Raw genomic sequence first — 12,937 nt, 5'->3', positions numbered from 1 at the left:
GCAGTTGCAATATCATTTTTTCTTTCAAAAAAGTTCTACTTTTATTTTTTAAATACTGTCCTTGAGCTCCAGTCAAGTGGATTTGGCGGTGTTTTTTTTTTTTCTAGGAGTACTTATATGCTACCATTTCTTGCTATGAGAGAAAAAATATTCTCTTTTGTCTGGGATAAGCACGATTTTAGGTTTCGGATCACTTGAAGGCCTATTTGAAACCAAGGAGACATGGGTGATGGATTTCCTTGACGGCTTCTGTGCTCCAGTGGCGCAATCGGTCAGCGCGCGGTACTTATATGGCAGTATCTGTTGAGCAATGCCGAGGTTGTGAGTTCGAGCCTCACCTGGAGCATGCAGTTTCTTGCTTTTTGCCTTTATTCATGGAAAATGTAATCTGCACTTGCACCCTATGGCCTGAGAACTTTACAACAGGGCAATAAGCGCCCAAAGAAACTCAAGTTTCTTTCCTCAAGGGTGCTTGAATGAGCTGTCTTTCTGTTACACTGACCACATTCTTTAAATTGTGGACCAGAACAGATAAAGAAAATGTGCGCCTTCTACTTGATGAAAAGAGGTGTGGAGAGCTGCGACATGGCTTTTCTCTTTCAGAAAACTCATTCTTCTGACTTTGTAGCTCAAACCGCTTGCAATTCTGTAGCAAGTTTACAAGGGAAAATAAAAACAAAGATTTTGCCACCCTTACCTTGTAAAGTAAGAGAACGGATGCCTTCTGAAAGAAAAAAAAAGTCTTTGCTGTCATCTAGCGAAAGCCCCAGTGGCCTAATGGATAAGGCACTGGCCTCCTAAGCCAGGGATTGTGGGTTCGAGTCCCATCTGGGGTGTTTGAGATCTTGCTTGACTCTTTCAAGTCACATCTAAAGCAAGGCTTTAGAATAAAACCTTTAGGAGTTCCCTTTCCTGTTGCCTTAATTAATATACGTGCCTTCTCCTAGTAGAACTCAGATTAGTTCAGCAGCATGCTATCAACTGAATGGAAACTTCTGCAAGATGGCTACAAGTCCTCTTGTCCAAAACCAAATCTCCTGCAATGTTTCTGCCAAACAATATGTTCAACTCCCCACAAAGGCAACGCTGCTTTTATTAGGAAAGAGCTTTGCATTTTCTCCGACATTCTCCAGACATCCCATTGTGGCATGCAAATCCGGTGGCCTAAAATCTTCAAGCAAAAAAGCCACCCTGACAAGTATCGTTGGTAAGCTTAATTTGCAGGAAGGCATTTTATGTCCTTGTTGTGCCAGTTTCAGAAATGTTTTTCCTGATGTATCAACATGTATACGAATAGCAATCAGAATCGCTCCTTAGAGGTGTGCTTCCTTTGCTTCATATGACATGGTGTTGTTGCATTTGTTGAGATTCACACTGATAGCCACTGCTTTGGGACACATTCAGAAGTCTTCTTGCCGCAAGCAGTCAGAAATAGAATCTGACGTGGATCGGCAGATTTTCTGAAAAATAGAGCATCAAAATGCTCAACACAGTTGCTGGATAGTGGCATTTCAAATGTATTAACAACTCTTGTGTTTTATCTGGGTTTACCCACAAACGGACCTTGATCCAAAGGTACTTGGTATTACCTGCCACTTCTTGCTTTACAGTGGATATTTAGTAACTTTTCAAACATGCATGAATATATCCCTAACACGTCACGATAGCAGTTGCAATATCATTTTTTCTTTCAAAAAAGTTCTACTTTTATTTTTTAAATACTGTCCTTGAGCTCCAGTCAAGTGGATTTGGCAGTGTTTTTTTTTTTTCTAGGAGTACTTATATGCTACCATTTCTTGCTATGAGAGAAAAAATATTCTCTTTTGTCTGGGATAAGCACGATTTTAGGTTTCGGATCACTTGAAGGCCTATTTGAAACCAAGGAGACATGGGTGATGGATTTCCGTGATGGCTTCTGTGCTCCAGTGGTGCAATCGGTCAGCGCGCGGTACTTATATGGCAGTATCTGTTGAGCAATGCCGAGGTTGTGAGTTCGAGCCTCACCTGGAGCATGCAGTTTCTTGCTTTTTGCCTTTATTCATGGAAAATGTAATCTGCACTTGCACCCTATGGCCTGAGAACTTTACAACAGGGCAATAAGCGCCCAAAGAAACTCAAGGTTCTTTCCTCAAGGGTGCTTGAATGAGCTGTCTTTCTGTTACACTGACCACATTCTTTAAATTGTGGACCAGAACAGATAAAGAAAATGTGCGCCTTCTACTTGATGAAAAGAGGTGTGGAGAGCTGCGACATGGCTTTTCTCTTTCAGAAAACTCATTCTTCTGACTTTGTAGCTCAAACCGCTTGCAATTCTGTAGCAAGTTTACAAGGGAAAATAAAAACAAAGATTTTGCCACCCTTACCTTGTAAAGTAAGAGAACGGATGCCTTCTGAAAGAAAAAAAAAGTCTTTGCTGTCATCTAGCGAAAGCCCCAGTGGCCTAATGGATAAGGCACTGGCCTCCTAAGCCAGGGATTGTGGGTTCGAGTCCCATCTGGGGTGTTTGAGATCTTGCTTGACTCTTTCAAGTCACATCTAAAGCAAGGCTTTAGAATAAAACCTTTAGGACTTCCCTTTCCTGTTGCCTTAATTAATATGCGTGCCTTCTCCTAGTAGAACTCAGATTAGTTCAGCAGCATGCTATCAACTGAATGGAAACTTCTGCAAGATGGCTACAAGTCCTCTTGTCCAAAACCAAATCTCCTGCAATGTTTCTGCCAAACAATATGTTCAACTCCAAACAAAGGAAACGCTGCTTTTATTAGGAAAGAGCTTTGCATTTTCTCCGACATTCTCCAGACATCCCATTGTGGCATGCAAATCCGGTGGCCTAAAATCTTCAAGCAAAAAAGCCACCCTGACAAGTATCGTTGGTAAGCTTAATTTGCAGGAAGGCATTTTATGTCCTTTTTGTGCCAGTTTCAGAAATGTTTTTCCTGATGTATCAACATGTATACGAATAGCAATCAGAATCGCTCCTTAGAGGTGTGCTTCCTTTGCTTCATATGACATGGTGTTGTTGCATTTGTTGAGATTCACACTGATAGCCACTGCTTTGGGACACATTCAGAAGTCTTCTTGCCGCAAGCAGTCAGAAATAGAATCTGACGTGGATCGGCAGATTTTCTGAAAAATAGAGCATCAAAATGCTCAACACAGTTGCTGGATAGTGGCATTTCAAATGTATTAACAACTCTTGTGTTTTATCTGGGTTTACCCACAAACGGACCTTGATCCAAAGGTACTTGGTATTACCTGCCACTTCTTGCTTTACAGTGGATATTTAGTAACTTTTCAAACATGCATGAATATATCCCTAACACGTCACGATAGCAGTTGCAATATCATTTTTTCTTTCAAAAAAGTTCTACTTTTATTTTTTAAATACTGTCCTTGAGCTCCAGTCAAGTGGATTTGGCGGTGTTTTTTTTTTCTAGGAGTACTTATATGCTACCATTTCTTGCTATGAGAGAAAAAATATTCTCTTTTGTCTGGGATAAGCACGATTTTAGGTTTCGGATCACTTGAAGGCCTATTTGAAACCAAGGAGACATGGGTGATGGATTTCCGTGATGGCTTCTGTGCTCCAGTGGCGCAATCGGTCAGCGCGCGGTACTTATATGGCAGTATCTGTTGAGCAATGCCGAGGTTGTGAGTTCAAGCCTCACCTGGAGCATGCAGTTTCTTGCTTTTTGCCTTTATTCATGGAAAATGTAATCTGCACTTGCACCCTATGGCCTGAGAACTTTACAACAGGGCAATAAGCGCCCAAAGAAACTCAAGGTTCTTTCCTCAAGGGTGCTTGAATGAGCTGTCTTTCTGTTACACTGACCACATTCTTTAAATTGTGGACCAGAACAGATAAAGAAAATGTGCGCCTTCTACTTGATGAAAAGAGGTGTGGAGAGCTGCGACATGGCTTTTCTCTTTCAGAAAACTCATTCTTCTGACTTTGTAGCTCAAACCGCTTGCAATTCTGTAGCAAGTTTACAAGGGAAAATAAAAACAAAGATTTTGCCACCCTTACCTTGTAAAGTAAGAGAACGGATGCCTTCTAAATGAAAAAAAAAGTCTTTGCTGTCATCTAGCGAAAGCCCCAGTGGCCTAATGGATAAGGCACTGGCCTCCTAAGCCAGGGATTGTGGGTTCGAGTCCCAACTGGGGTGTTTGAGATCTTGCTTGACTCTTTCAAGTCACATCTAAAGCAAGGCTTTAGAATAAAACCTTTAGGACTTCCCTTTCCTGTTGCCTTAATTAATATGTGTGCCTTCTCCTAGTAGAACTCAGATTAGTTCAGCAGCATGCTATCAACTGAATGGAAACTTCTGCAAGATGGCTACAAGTCCTCTTGTCCAAAACCAAATCTCCTGCAATGTTTCTGCCAAACAATATGTTCAACTCCCCACAAAGGAAACGCTGCTTTTATTAGGAAAGAGCTTTGCATTTTCTCCGACATTCTCCAGACATCCCATTGTGGCATGCAAATCCGGTGGCCTAAAATCTTCAAGCAAAAAACCCACCCTGACAAGTATCGTTGGTAAGCTTAATTTGCAGGAAGGCATTTTATGTCCTTTTTGTGCCAGTTTCAGAAATGTTTTTCCTGATGTATCAACATGTATACGAATAGCAATCAGAATCGCTCCTTAGAGGTGTGCTTCCTTTGCTTCATATGACATGGTGTTGTTGCATTTGTTGAGATTCACACTGATAGCCACTGCTTTGGGACACATTCAGAAGTCTTCTTGCCGCAAGCAGTCAGAAATAGAATCTGACGTGGATCGGCAGATTTTCTGAAAAATAGAGCATCAAAATGCTCAACACAGTTGCTGGATAGTGGCATTTCAAATGTATTAACAACTCTTGTATTTTATCTGGGTTTACCCACAAACGGACCTTGATCCAAAGGTACTTGGTATTACCTGCCACTTCTTGCTTTACAGTGGATATTTAGTAACTTTTCAAACATGCATGAATATATCCCTAACACGTCACGATAGCAGTTGCAATATCATTTTTTCTTTCAAAAAAGTTCTACTTTTATTTTTAGAATACTGTCCTTGAGCTCCAGTCAAGTGGATTTGGCGGTGTTTTTTTTTTTCTAGGAGTACTTATATGCTACCATTTCTTGCTATGAGAGAAAAAATATTCTCTTTTGTCTGGGATAAGCACGATTTTAGGTTTCGGATCACTTGAAGGCCTATTTGAAACCAAGGAGACATGGGTGATGGATTTCCGTGATGGCTTCTGTGCTCCAGTGGCGCAATCGGTCAGCGCGCGGTACTTATATGGCAGTATCTGTTGAGCAATGCCGAGGTTGTGAGTTCAAGCCTCACCTGGAGCATGCAGTTTCTTGCTTTTTGCCTTTATTCATGGAAAATGTAATCTGCACTTGCACCCTATGGCCTGAGAACTTTACAACAGGGCAATAAGCGCCCAAAGAAACTCAAGGTTCTTTCCTCAAGGGTGCTTGAATGAGCTGTCTTTCTGTTACACTGACCACATTCTTTAAATTGTGGACCAGAACAGATAAAGAAAATGTGCGCCTTCTACTTGATGAAAAGAGGTGTGGAGAGCTGCGACATGGCTTTTCTCTTTCAGAAAACTCATTCTTCTGACTTTGTAGCTCAAACCGCTTGCAATTCTGTAGCAAGTTTACAAGGGAAAATAAAAACAAAGATTTTGCCACCCTTACCTTGTAAAGTAAGAGAACGGATGCCTTCTAAATGAAAAAAAAAGTCTTTGCTGTCATCTAGCGAAAGCCCCAGTGGCCTAATGGATAAGGCACTGGCCTCCTAAGCCAGGGATTGTGGGTTCGAGTCCCATCTGGGGTGTTTGAGATCTTGCTTGACTCTTTCAAGTCACATCTAAAGCAAGGCTTTAGAATAAAACCTTTAGGAGTTCCCTTTCCTGTTGCCTTAATTAATATGCGTGCCTTCTCCTAGTAGAACTCAGATTAGTTCAGCAGCATGCTATCAACTGAATGGAAACTTCTGCAAGATGGCTACAAGTCCTCTTGTCCAAAACCAAATCTCCTGCAATGTTTCTGCCAAACAATATGTTCAACTCCCCACAAAGGCAACGCTGCTTTTATTAGGAAAGAGCTTTGCATTTTCTCCGACATTCTCCAGACATCCCATTGTGGCATGCAAATCCGGTGGCCTAAAATCTTCAAGCAAAAAAGCCACCCTGACAAGTATCGTTGGTAAGCTTAATTTGCAGGAAGGCATTTTATGTCCTTGTTGTGCCAGTTTCAGAAATGTTTTTCCTGATGTATCAACATGTATACGAATAGCAATCAGAATCGCTCCTTAGAGGTGTGCTTCCTTTGCTTCATATGACATGGTGTTGTTGCATTTGTTGAGATTCACACTGATAGCCACTGCTTTGGGACACATTCAGAAGTCTTCTTGCCGCAAGCAGTCAGAAATAGAATCTGACGTGGATCGGCAGATTTTCTGAAAAATAGAGCATCAAAATGCTCAACACAGTTGCTGGATAGTGGCATTTCAAATGTATTAACAACTCTTGTGTTTTATCTGGGTTTACCCACAAACGGACCTTGATCCAAAGGTACTTGGTATTACCTGCCACTTCTTGCTTTACAGTGGATATTTAGTAACTTTTCAAACATGCATGAATATATCCCTAACACGTCACGATAGCAGTTGCAATATCATTTTTTCTTTCAAAAAAGTTCTACTTTTATTTTTTAAATACTGTCCTTGAGCTCCAGTCAAGTGGATTTGGCGGTGTTTTTTTTTTCTAGGAGTACTTATATGCTACCATTTCTTGCTATGAGAGAAAAAATATTCTCTTTTGTCTGGGATAAGCACGATTTTAGGTTTCGGATCACTTGAAGGCCTATTTGAAACCAAGGAGACATGGGTGATGGATTTCCGTGATGGCTTCTGTGCTCCAGTGGCGCAATCGGTCAGCGCGCGGTACTTATATGGCAGTATCTGTTGAGCAATGCCGAGGTTGTGAGTTCAAGCCTCACCTGGAGCATGCAGTTTCTTGCTTTTTGCCTTTATTCATGGAAAATGTAATCTGCACTTGCACCCTATGGCCTGAGAACTTTACAACAGGGCAATAAGCGCCCAAAGAAACTCAAGGTTCTTTCCTCAAGGGTGCTTGAATGAGCTGTCTTTCTGTTACACTGACCACATTCTTTAAATTGTGGACCAGAACAGATAAAGAAAATGTGCGCCTTCTACTTGATGAAAAGAGGTGTGGAGAGCTGCGACATGGCTTTTCTCTTTCAGAAAACTCATTCTTCTGACTTTGTAGCTCAAACCGCTTGCAATTCTGTAGCAAGTTTACAAGGGAAAATAAAAACAAAGATTTTGCCACCCTTACCTTGTAAAGTAAGAGAACGGATGCCTTCTGAAAGAAAAAAAAAGTCTTTGCTGTCATCTAGCGAAAGCCCCAGTGGCCTAATGGATAAGGCACTGGCCTCCTAAGCCAGGGATTGTGGGTTCGAGTCCCATCTGGGGTGTTTGAGATCTTGCTTGACTCTTTCAAGTCACATCTAAAGCAAGGCTTTAGAATAAAACCTTTAGGACTTCCCTTTCCTGTTGCCTTAATTAATATGCGTGCCTTCTCCTAGTAGAACTCAGATTAGTTCAGCAGCATGCTATCAACTGAATGGAAACTTCTGCAAGATGGCTACAAGTCCTCTTGTCCAAAACCAAATCTCCTGCAATGTTTCTGCCAAACAATATGTTCAACTCCCCACAAAGGCAACGCTGCTTTTATTAGGAAAGAGCTTTGCATTTTCTCCGACATTCTCCAGACATCCCATTGTGGCATGCAAATCCGGTGGCCTAAAATCTTCAAGCAAAAAAGCCACCCTGACAAGTATCGTTGGTAAGCTTAATTTGCAGGAAGGCATTTTATGTCCTTTTTGTGCCAGTTTCAGAAATGTTTTTCCTGATGTATCAACATGTATACGAATAGCAATCAGAATCGCTCCTTAGAGGTGTGCTTCCTTTGCTTCATATGACATGGTGTTGTTGCATTTGTTGAGATTCACACTGATAGCCACTGCTTTGGGACACATTCAGAAGTCTTCTTGCCGCAAGCAGTCAGAAATAGAATCTGACGTGGATCGGCAGATTTTCTGAAAAATAGAGCATCAAAATGCTCAACACAGTTGCTGGATAGTGGCATTTCAAATGTATTAACAACTCTTGTGTTTTATCTGGGTTTACCCACAAACGGACCTTGATCCAAAGGTACTTGGTATTACCTGCCACTTCTTGCTTTACAGTGGATATTTAGTAACTTTTCAAACATGCATGAATATATCCCTAACACGTCACGATAGCAGTTGCAATATCATTTTTTCTTTCAAAAAAGTTCTACTTTTATTTTTAAAATACTGTCCTTGAGCTCCAGTCAAGTGGATTTGGCGGTGTTTTTTTTTTTCTAGGAGTACTTATATGCTACCATTTCTTGCTATGAGAGAAAAAATATTCTCTTTTGTCTGGGATAAGCACGATTTTAGGTTTCGGATCACTTGAAGGCCTATTTGAAACCAAGGAGACATGGGTGATGGATTTCCGTGATGGCTTCTGTGCTCCAGTGGCGCAATCGGTCAGCGCGCGGTACTTATATGGCAGTATCTGTTGAGCAATGCCGAGGTTGTGAGTTCGAGCCTCACCTGGAGCATGCAGTTTCTTGCTTTTTGCCTTTATTCATGGAAAATGTAATCTGCACTTGCACCCTATGGCCTGAGAACTTTACAACAGGGCAATAAGCGCCCAAAGAAACTCAAGGTTCTTTCCTCAAGGGTGCTTGAATGAGCTGTCTTTCTGTTACACTGACCACATTCTTTAAATTGTGGACCAGAACAGATAAAGAAAATGTGCGCCTTCTACTTGATGAAAAGAGGTGTGGAGAGCTGCGACATGGCTTTTCTCTTTCAGAAAACTCATTCTTCTGACTTTGTAGCTCAAACCGCTTGCAATTCTGTAGCAAGTTTACAAGGGAAAATAAAAACAAAGATTTTGCCACCCTTACCTTGTAAAGTAAGAGAACGGATGCCTTCTGAAAGAAAAAAAAAGTCTTTGCTGTCATCTAGCGAAATCCCCAGTGGCCTAATGGATAAGGCACTGGCCTCCTAAGCCAGGGATTGTGGGTTCGAGTCCCATCTGGGGTGTTTGAGATCTTGCTTGACTCTTTCAAGTCACATCTAAAGCAAGGCTTTAGAATAAAACCTTTAGGAGTTCCCTTTCCTGTTGCCTTAATTAATATGCGTGCCTTCTCCTAGTAGAACTCAGATTAGTTCAGCAGCATGCTATCAACTGAATGGAAACTTCTGCAAGATGGCTACAAGTCCTCTTGTCCAAAACCAAATCTCCTGCAATGTTTCTGCCAAACAATATGTTCAACTCCCCACAAAGGCAACGCTGCTTTTATTAGGAAAGAGCTTTGCATTTTCTCCGACATTCTCCAGACATCCCATTGTGGCATGCAAATCCGGTGGCCTAAAATCTTCAAGCAAAAAAGCCACCCTGACAAGTATCGTTGGTAAGCTTAATTTGCAGGAAGGCATTTTATGTCCTTGTTGTGCCAGTTTCAGAAATGTTTTTCCTGATGTATCAACATGTATACGAATAGCAATCAGAATCGCTCCTTAGAGGTGTGCTTCCTTTGCTTCATATGACATGGTGTTGTTGCATTTGTTGAGATTCACACTGATAGCCACTGCTTTGGGACACATTCAGAAGTCTTCTTGCCGCAAGCAGTCAGAAATAGAATCTGACGTGGATCGGCAGATTTTCTGAAAAATAGAGCATCAAAATGCTCAACACAGTTGCTGGATAGTGGCATTTCAAATGTATTAACAACTCTTGTGTTTTATCTGGGTTTACCCACAAACGGACCTTGATCCAAAGGTACTTGGTATTACCTGCCACTTCTTGCTTTACAGTGGATATTTAGTAACTTTTCAAACATGCATGAATATATCCCTAACACGTCACGATAGCAGTTGCAATATCATTTTTTCTTTCAAAAAAGTTCTACTTTTATTTTTTAAATACTGTCCTTGAGCTCCAGTCAAGTGGATTTGGCAGTGTTTTTTTTTTTTCTAGGAGTACTTATATGCTACCATTTCTTGCTATGAGAGAAAAAATATTCTCTTTTGTCTGGGATAAGCACGATTTTAGGTTTCGGATTACTTGAAGGCCTATTTGAAACCAAGGAGACATGGGTGATGGCTTTCCGTGATGGCTTCTGTGCTCCAGTGGCGCAATCGGTCAGCGCGCGGTACTTATATGGCAGTATCTGTTGAGCAATGCCGAGGTTGTGAGTTCGAGCCTCACCTGGAGCATGCAGTTTCTTGCTTTTTGCCTTTATTCATGGAAAATGTAATCTGCACTTGCACCCTATGGCCTGAGAACTTTACAACAGGGCAATAAGCGCCCAAAGAAACTCAAGTTTCTTTCCTCAAGGGTGCTTGAATGAGCTGTCTTTCTGTTACACTGACCACATTCTTTAAATTGTGGACCAGAACAGATAAAGAAAATGTGCGCCTTCTACTTGATGAAAAGAGGTGTGGAGAGCTGCGACATGGCTTTTCTCTTTCAGAAAACTCATTCTTCTGACTTTGTAGCTCAAACCGCTTGCAATTCTGTAGCAAGTTTACAAGGGAAAATAAAAACAAAGATTTTGCCACCCTTACCTTGTAAAGTAAGAGAACGGATGCCTTCTGAAAGAAAAAAAAAGTCTTTGCTGTCATCTAGCGAAAGCCCCAGTGGCCTAATGGATAAGGCACTGGCCTCCTAAGCCAGGGATTGTGGGTTCGAGTCCCATCTGGGGTGTTTGAGATCTTGCTTGACTCTTTCAAGTCACATCTAAAGCAAGGCTTTAGAATAAAACCTTTAGGAGTTCCCTTTCCTGTTGCCTTAATTAATATGCGTGCCTTCTCCTAGTAGAACTCAGATTAGTTCAGCAGCATGCTATCAACTGAATGGAAACTTCTGCAAGATGGCTACAAGTCCTCTTGTCCAAAACCAAATCTCCTGCAATGTTTCTGCCAAACAATATGTTCAACTCCCCACAAAGGCAACGCTGCTTTTATTAGGAAAGAGCTTTGCATTTTCTCCGACATTCTCCAGACATCCCATTGTGGCATGCAAATCCGGTGGCCTAAAATCTTCAAGCAAAAAAGCCACCCTGACAAGTATCGTTGGTAAGCTTAATTTGCAGGAAGGCATTTTATGTCCTTGTTGTGCCAGTTTCAGAAATGTTTTTCCTGATGTATCAACATGTATACGAATAGCAATCAGAATCGCTCCTTAGAGGTGTGCTTCCTTTGCTTCATATGACATGGTGTTGTTGCATTTGTTGAGATTCACACTGATAGCCACTGCTTTGGGACACATTCAGAAGTCTTCTTGCCGCAAGCAGTCAGAAATAGAATCTGACGTGGATCGGCAGATTTTCTGAAAAATAGAGCATCAAAATGCTCAACACAGTTGCTGGATAGTGGCATTTCAAATGTATTAACAACTCTTGTGTTTTATCTGGGTTTACCCACAAACGGACCTTGATCCAAAGGTACTTGGTATTACCTGCCACTTCTTGCTTTACAGTGGATATTTAGTAACTTTTCAAACATGCATGAATATATCCCTAACACGTCACGATAGCAGTTGCAATATCATTTTTTCTTTCAAAAAAGTTCTACTTTTATTTTTTAAATACTGTCCTTGAGCTCCAGTCAAGTGGATTTGGCAGTGTTTTTTTTTTTCTAGGAGTACTTATATGCTACCATTTCTTGCTATGAGAGAAAAAATATTCTCTTTTGTCTGGGATAAGCACGATTTTAGGTTTCGGATCACTTGAAGGCCTATTTGAAACCAAGGAGACATGGGTGATGGATTTCCGTGATGGCTTCTGTGCTCCAGTGGCGCAATCGGTCAGCGCGCGGTACTTATATGGCAGTATCTGTTGAGCAATGCCGAGGTTGTGAGTTCGAGCCTCACCTGGAGCATGCAGTTTCTTGCTTTTTGCCTTTATTCATGGAAAATGGAATCTGCACTTGCACCCTATGGCCTGAGAACTTTACAACAGGGCAATAAGCGCCCAAAGAAACTCAAGGTTCTTTCCTCAAGGGTGCTTGAATGAGCTGTCTTTCTGTTACACTGACCACATTCTTTAAATTGTGGACCAGAACAGATAAAGAAAATGTGCGCCTTCTACTTGATGAAAAGAGGTGTGGAGAGCTGCGACATGGCTTTTCTCTTTCAGAAAACTCATTCTTCTGACTTTGTAGCTCAAACCGCTTGCAATTCTGTAGCAAGTTTACAAGGGAAAATAAAAACAAAGATTTTGCCACCCTTACCTTGTAAAGTAAGAGAACGGATGCCTTCTGAAAGAAAAAAAAAGTCTTTGCTGTCATCTAGCGAAAGCCCCAGTGGCCTAATGGATAAGGCACTGGCCTCCTAAGCCAGGGATTGTGGGTTCGAGTCCCATCTGGGGTGTTTGAGATCTTGCTTGACTCTTTCAAGTCACATCTAAAGCAAGGCTTTAGAATAAAACCTTTAGGACTTCCCTTTCCTGTTGCCTTAATTAATATGCGTGCCTTCTCCTAGTAGAACTCAGATTAGTTCAGCAGCATGCTATCAACTGAATGGAAACTTCTGCAAGATGGCTACAAGTCCTCTTGTCCAAAACCAAATCTCCTGCAATGTTTCTGCCAAACAATATGTTCAACTCCCCACAAAGGCAACGCTGCTTTTATTAGGAAAGAGCTTTGCATTTTCTCCGACATTCTCCAGACATCCCATTGTGGCATGCAAATCCGGTGGCCTAAAATCTTCAAGCAAAAAAGCCACCCTGACAAGTATCGTTGGTAAGCTTAATTTGCAGGAAGGCATTTTATGTCCTTGTTGTGCCAGTTTCAGAAATGTTTTTCCTGATGTATCAA

The 12,937-nt window shown here is 41.4% G+C and overlaps 16 non-coding genes across 16 annotated transcripts; all 16 read left to right on the top strand.

Moving 5' to 3' along the window:
* Positions 1-253: 253 nt before the first annotated feature.
* TRNAI-UAU (transfer RNA isoleucine (anticodon UAU)) lies at positions 254-346 on the top strand. The gene is given in 2 exon segments: positions 254-291; positions 311-346. It is a non-coding gene; the product is annotated as a tRNA-Ile (tRNA).
* A 417-nt stretch (positions 347-763) lies between these two features.
* Positions 764-836, top strand: TRNAR-CCU (transfer RNA arginine (anticodon CCU)). The gene has a single exon. It is a non-coding gene; the product is annotated as a tRNA-Arg (tRNA).
* Positions 837-1,919: 1,083 nt separating this feature from the next.
* TRNAI-UAU (transfer RNA isoleucine (anticodon UAU)) lies at positions 1,920-2,012 on the top strand. The gene is given in 2 exon segments: positions 1,920-1,957; positions 1,977-2,012. It is a non-coding gene; the product is annotated as a tRNA-Ile (tRNA).
* A 417-nt stretch (positions 2,013-2,429) lies between these two features.
* TRNAR-CCU (transfer RNA arginine (anticodon CCU)) lies at positions 2,430-2,502 on the top strand. Its single transcript has one exon. It is a non-coding gene; the product is annotated as a tRNA-Arg (tRNA).
* A 1,081-nt stretch (positions 2,503-3,583) lies between these two features.
* On the top strand, positions 3,584-3,676 carry TRNAI-UAU (transfer RNA isoleucine (anticodon UAU)). Its single transcript is given in 2 exon segments — positions 3,584-3,621; positions 3,641-3,676. It is a non-coding gene; the product is annotated as a tRNA-Ile (tRNA).
* A 417-nt stretch (positions 3,677-4,093) lies between these two features.
* On the top strand, positions 4,094-4,166 carry TRNAR-CCU (transfer RNA arginine (anticodon CCU)). The gene has a single exon. It is a non-coding gene; the product is annotated as a tRNA-Arg (tRNA).
* A 1,082-nt stretch (positions 4,167-5,248) lies between these two features.
* On the top strand, positions 5,249-5,341 carry TRNAI-UAU (transfer RNA isoleucine (anticodon UAU)). Its single transcript is given in 2 exon segments — positions 5,249-5,286; positions 5,306-5,341. It is a non-coding gene; the product is annotated as a tRNA-Ile (tRNA).
* A 417-nt stretch (positions 5,342-5,758) lies between these two features.
* Positions 5,759-5,831, top strand: TRNAR-CCU (transfer RNA arginine (anticodon CCU)). The gene has a single exon. It is a non-coding gene; the product is annotated as a tRNA-Arg (tRNA).
* A 1,081-nt stretch (positions 5,832-6,912) lies between these two features.
* On the top strand, positions 6,913-7,005 carry TRNAI-UAU (transfer RNA isoleucine (anticodon UAU)). The gene is given in 2 exon segments: positions 6,913-6,950; positions 6,970-7,005. It is a non-coding gene; the product is annotated as a tRNA-Ile (tRNA).
* Positions 7,006-7,422: 417 nt separating this feature from the next.
* TRNAR-CCU (transfer RNA arginine (anticodon CCU)) lies at positions 7,423-7,495 on the top strand. Its single transcript has one exon. It is a non-coding gene; the product is annotated as a tRNA-Arg (tRNA).
* Positions 7,496-8,577: 1,082 nt separating this feature from the next.
* TRNAI-UAU (transfer RNA isoleucine (anticodon UAU)) lies at positions 8,578-8,670 on the top strand. Its single transcript is given in 2 exon segments — positions 8,578-8,615; positions 8,635-8,670. It is a non-coding gene; the product is annotated as a tRNA-Ile (tRNA).
* Positions 8,671-9,087: 417 nt separating this feature from the next.
* Positions 9,088-9,160, top strand: TRNAR-CCU (transfer RNA arginine (anticodon CCU)). Its single transcript has one exon. It is a non-coding gene; the product is annotated as a tRNA-Arg (tRNA).
* Positions 9,161-10,243: 1,083 nt separating this feature from the next.
* On the top strand, positions 10,244-10,336 carry TRNAI-UAU (transfer RNA isoleucine (anticodon UAU)). The gene is given in 2 exon segments: positions 10,244-10,281; positions 10,301-10,336. It is a non-coding gene; the product is annotated as a tRNA-Ile (tRNA).
* Positions 10,337-10,753: 417 nt separating this feature from the next.
* Positions 10,754-10,826, top strand: TRNAR-CCU (transfer RNA arginine (anticodon CCU)). Its single transcript has one exon. It is a non-coding gene; the product is annotated as a tRNA-Arg (tRNA).
* Positions 10,827-11,908: 1,082 nt separating this feature from the next.
* On the top strand, positions 11,909-12,001 carry TRNAI-UAU (transfer RNA isoleucine (anticodon UAU)). Its single transcript is given in 2 exon segments — positions 11,909-11,946; positions 11,966-12,001. It is a non-coding gene; the product is annotated as a tRNA-Ile (tRNA).
* Positions 12,002-12,418: 417 nt separating this feature from the next.
* On the top strand, positions 12,419-12,491 carry TRNAR-CCU (transfer RNA arginine (anticodon CCU)). Its single transcript has one exon. It is a non-coding gene; the product is annotated as a tRNA-Arg (tRNA).
* The last annotated feature ends 446 nt before the right edge of the window (positions 12,492-12,937 follow it).

The sequence above is a fragment of the Lithobates pipiens genome, unplaced genomic scaffold, assembly GCF_037356315.1.
Source record: "Lithobates pipiens isolate NorthernLeopardFrog02 unplaced genomic scaffold, aLitPip1_a1.2 Scaffold_8, whole genome shotgun sequence".
NCBI classification, from domain to species: Eukaryota; Metazoa; Chordata; class Amphibia; order Anura; family Ranidae; genus Lithobates; species Lithobates pipiens.
Note: the sequence above shows the minus strand (reverse complement) of the source record. Positions and strands in the feature narration are given on the sequence as shown.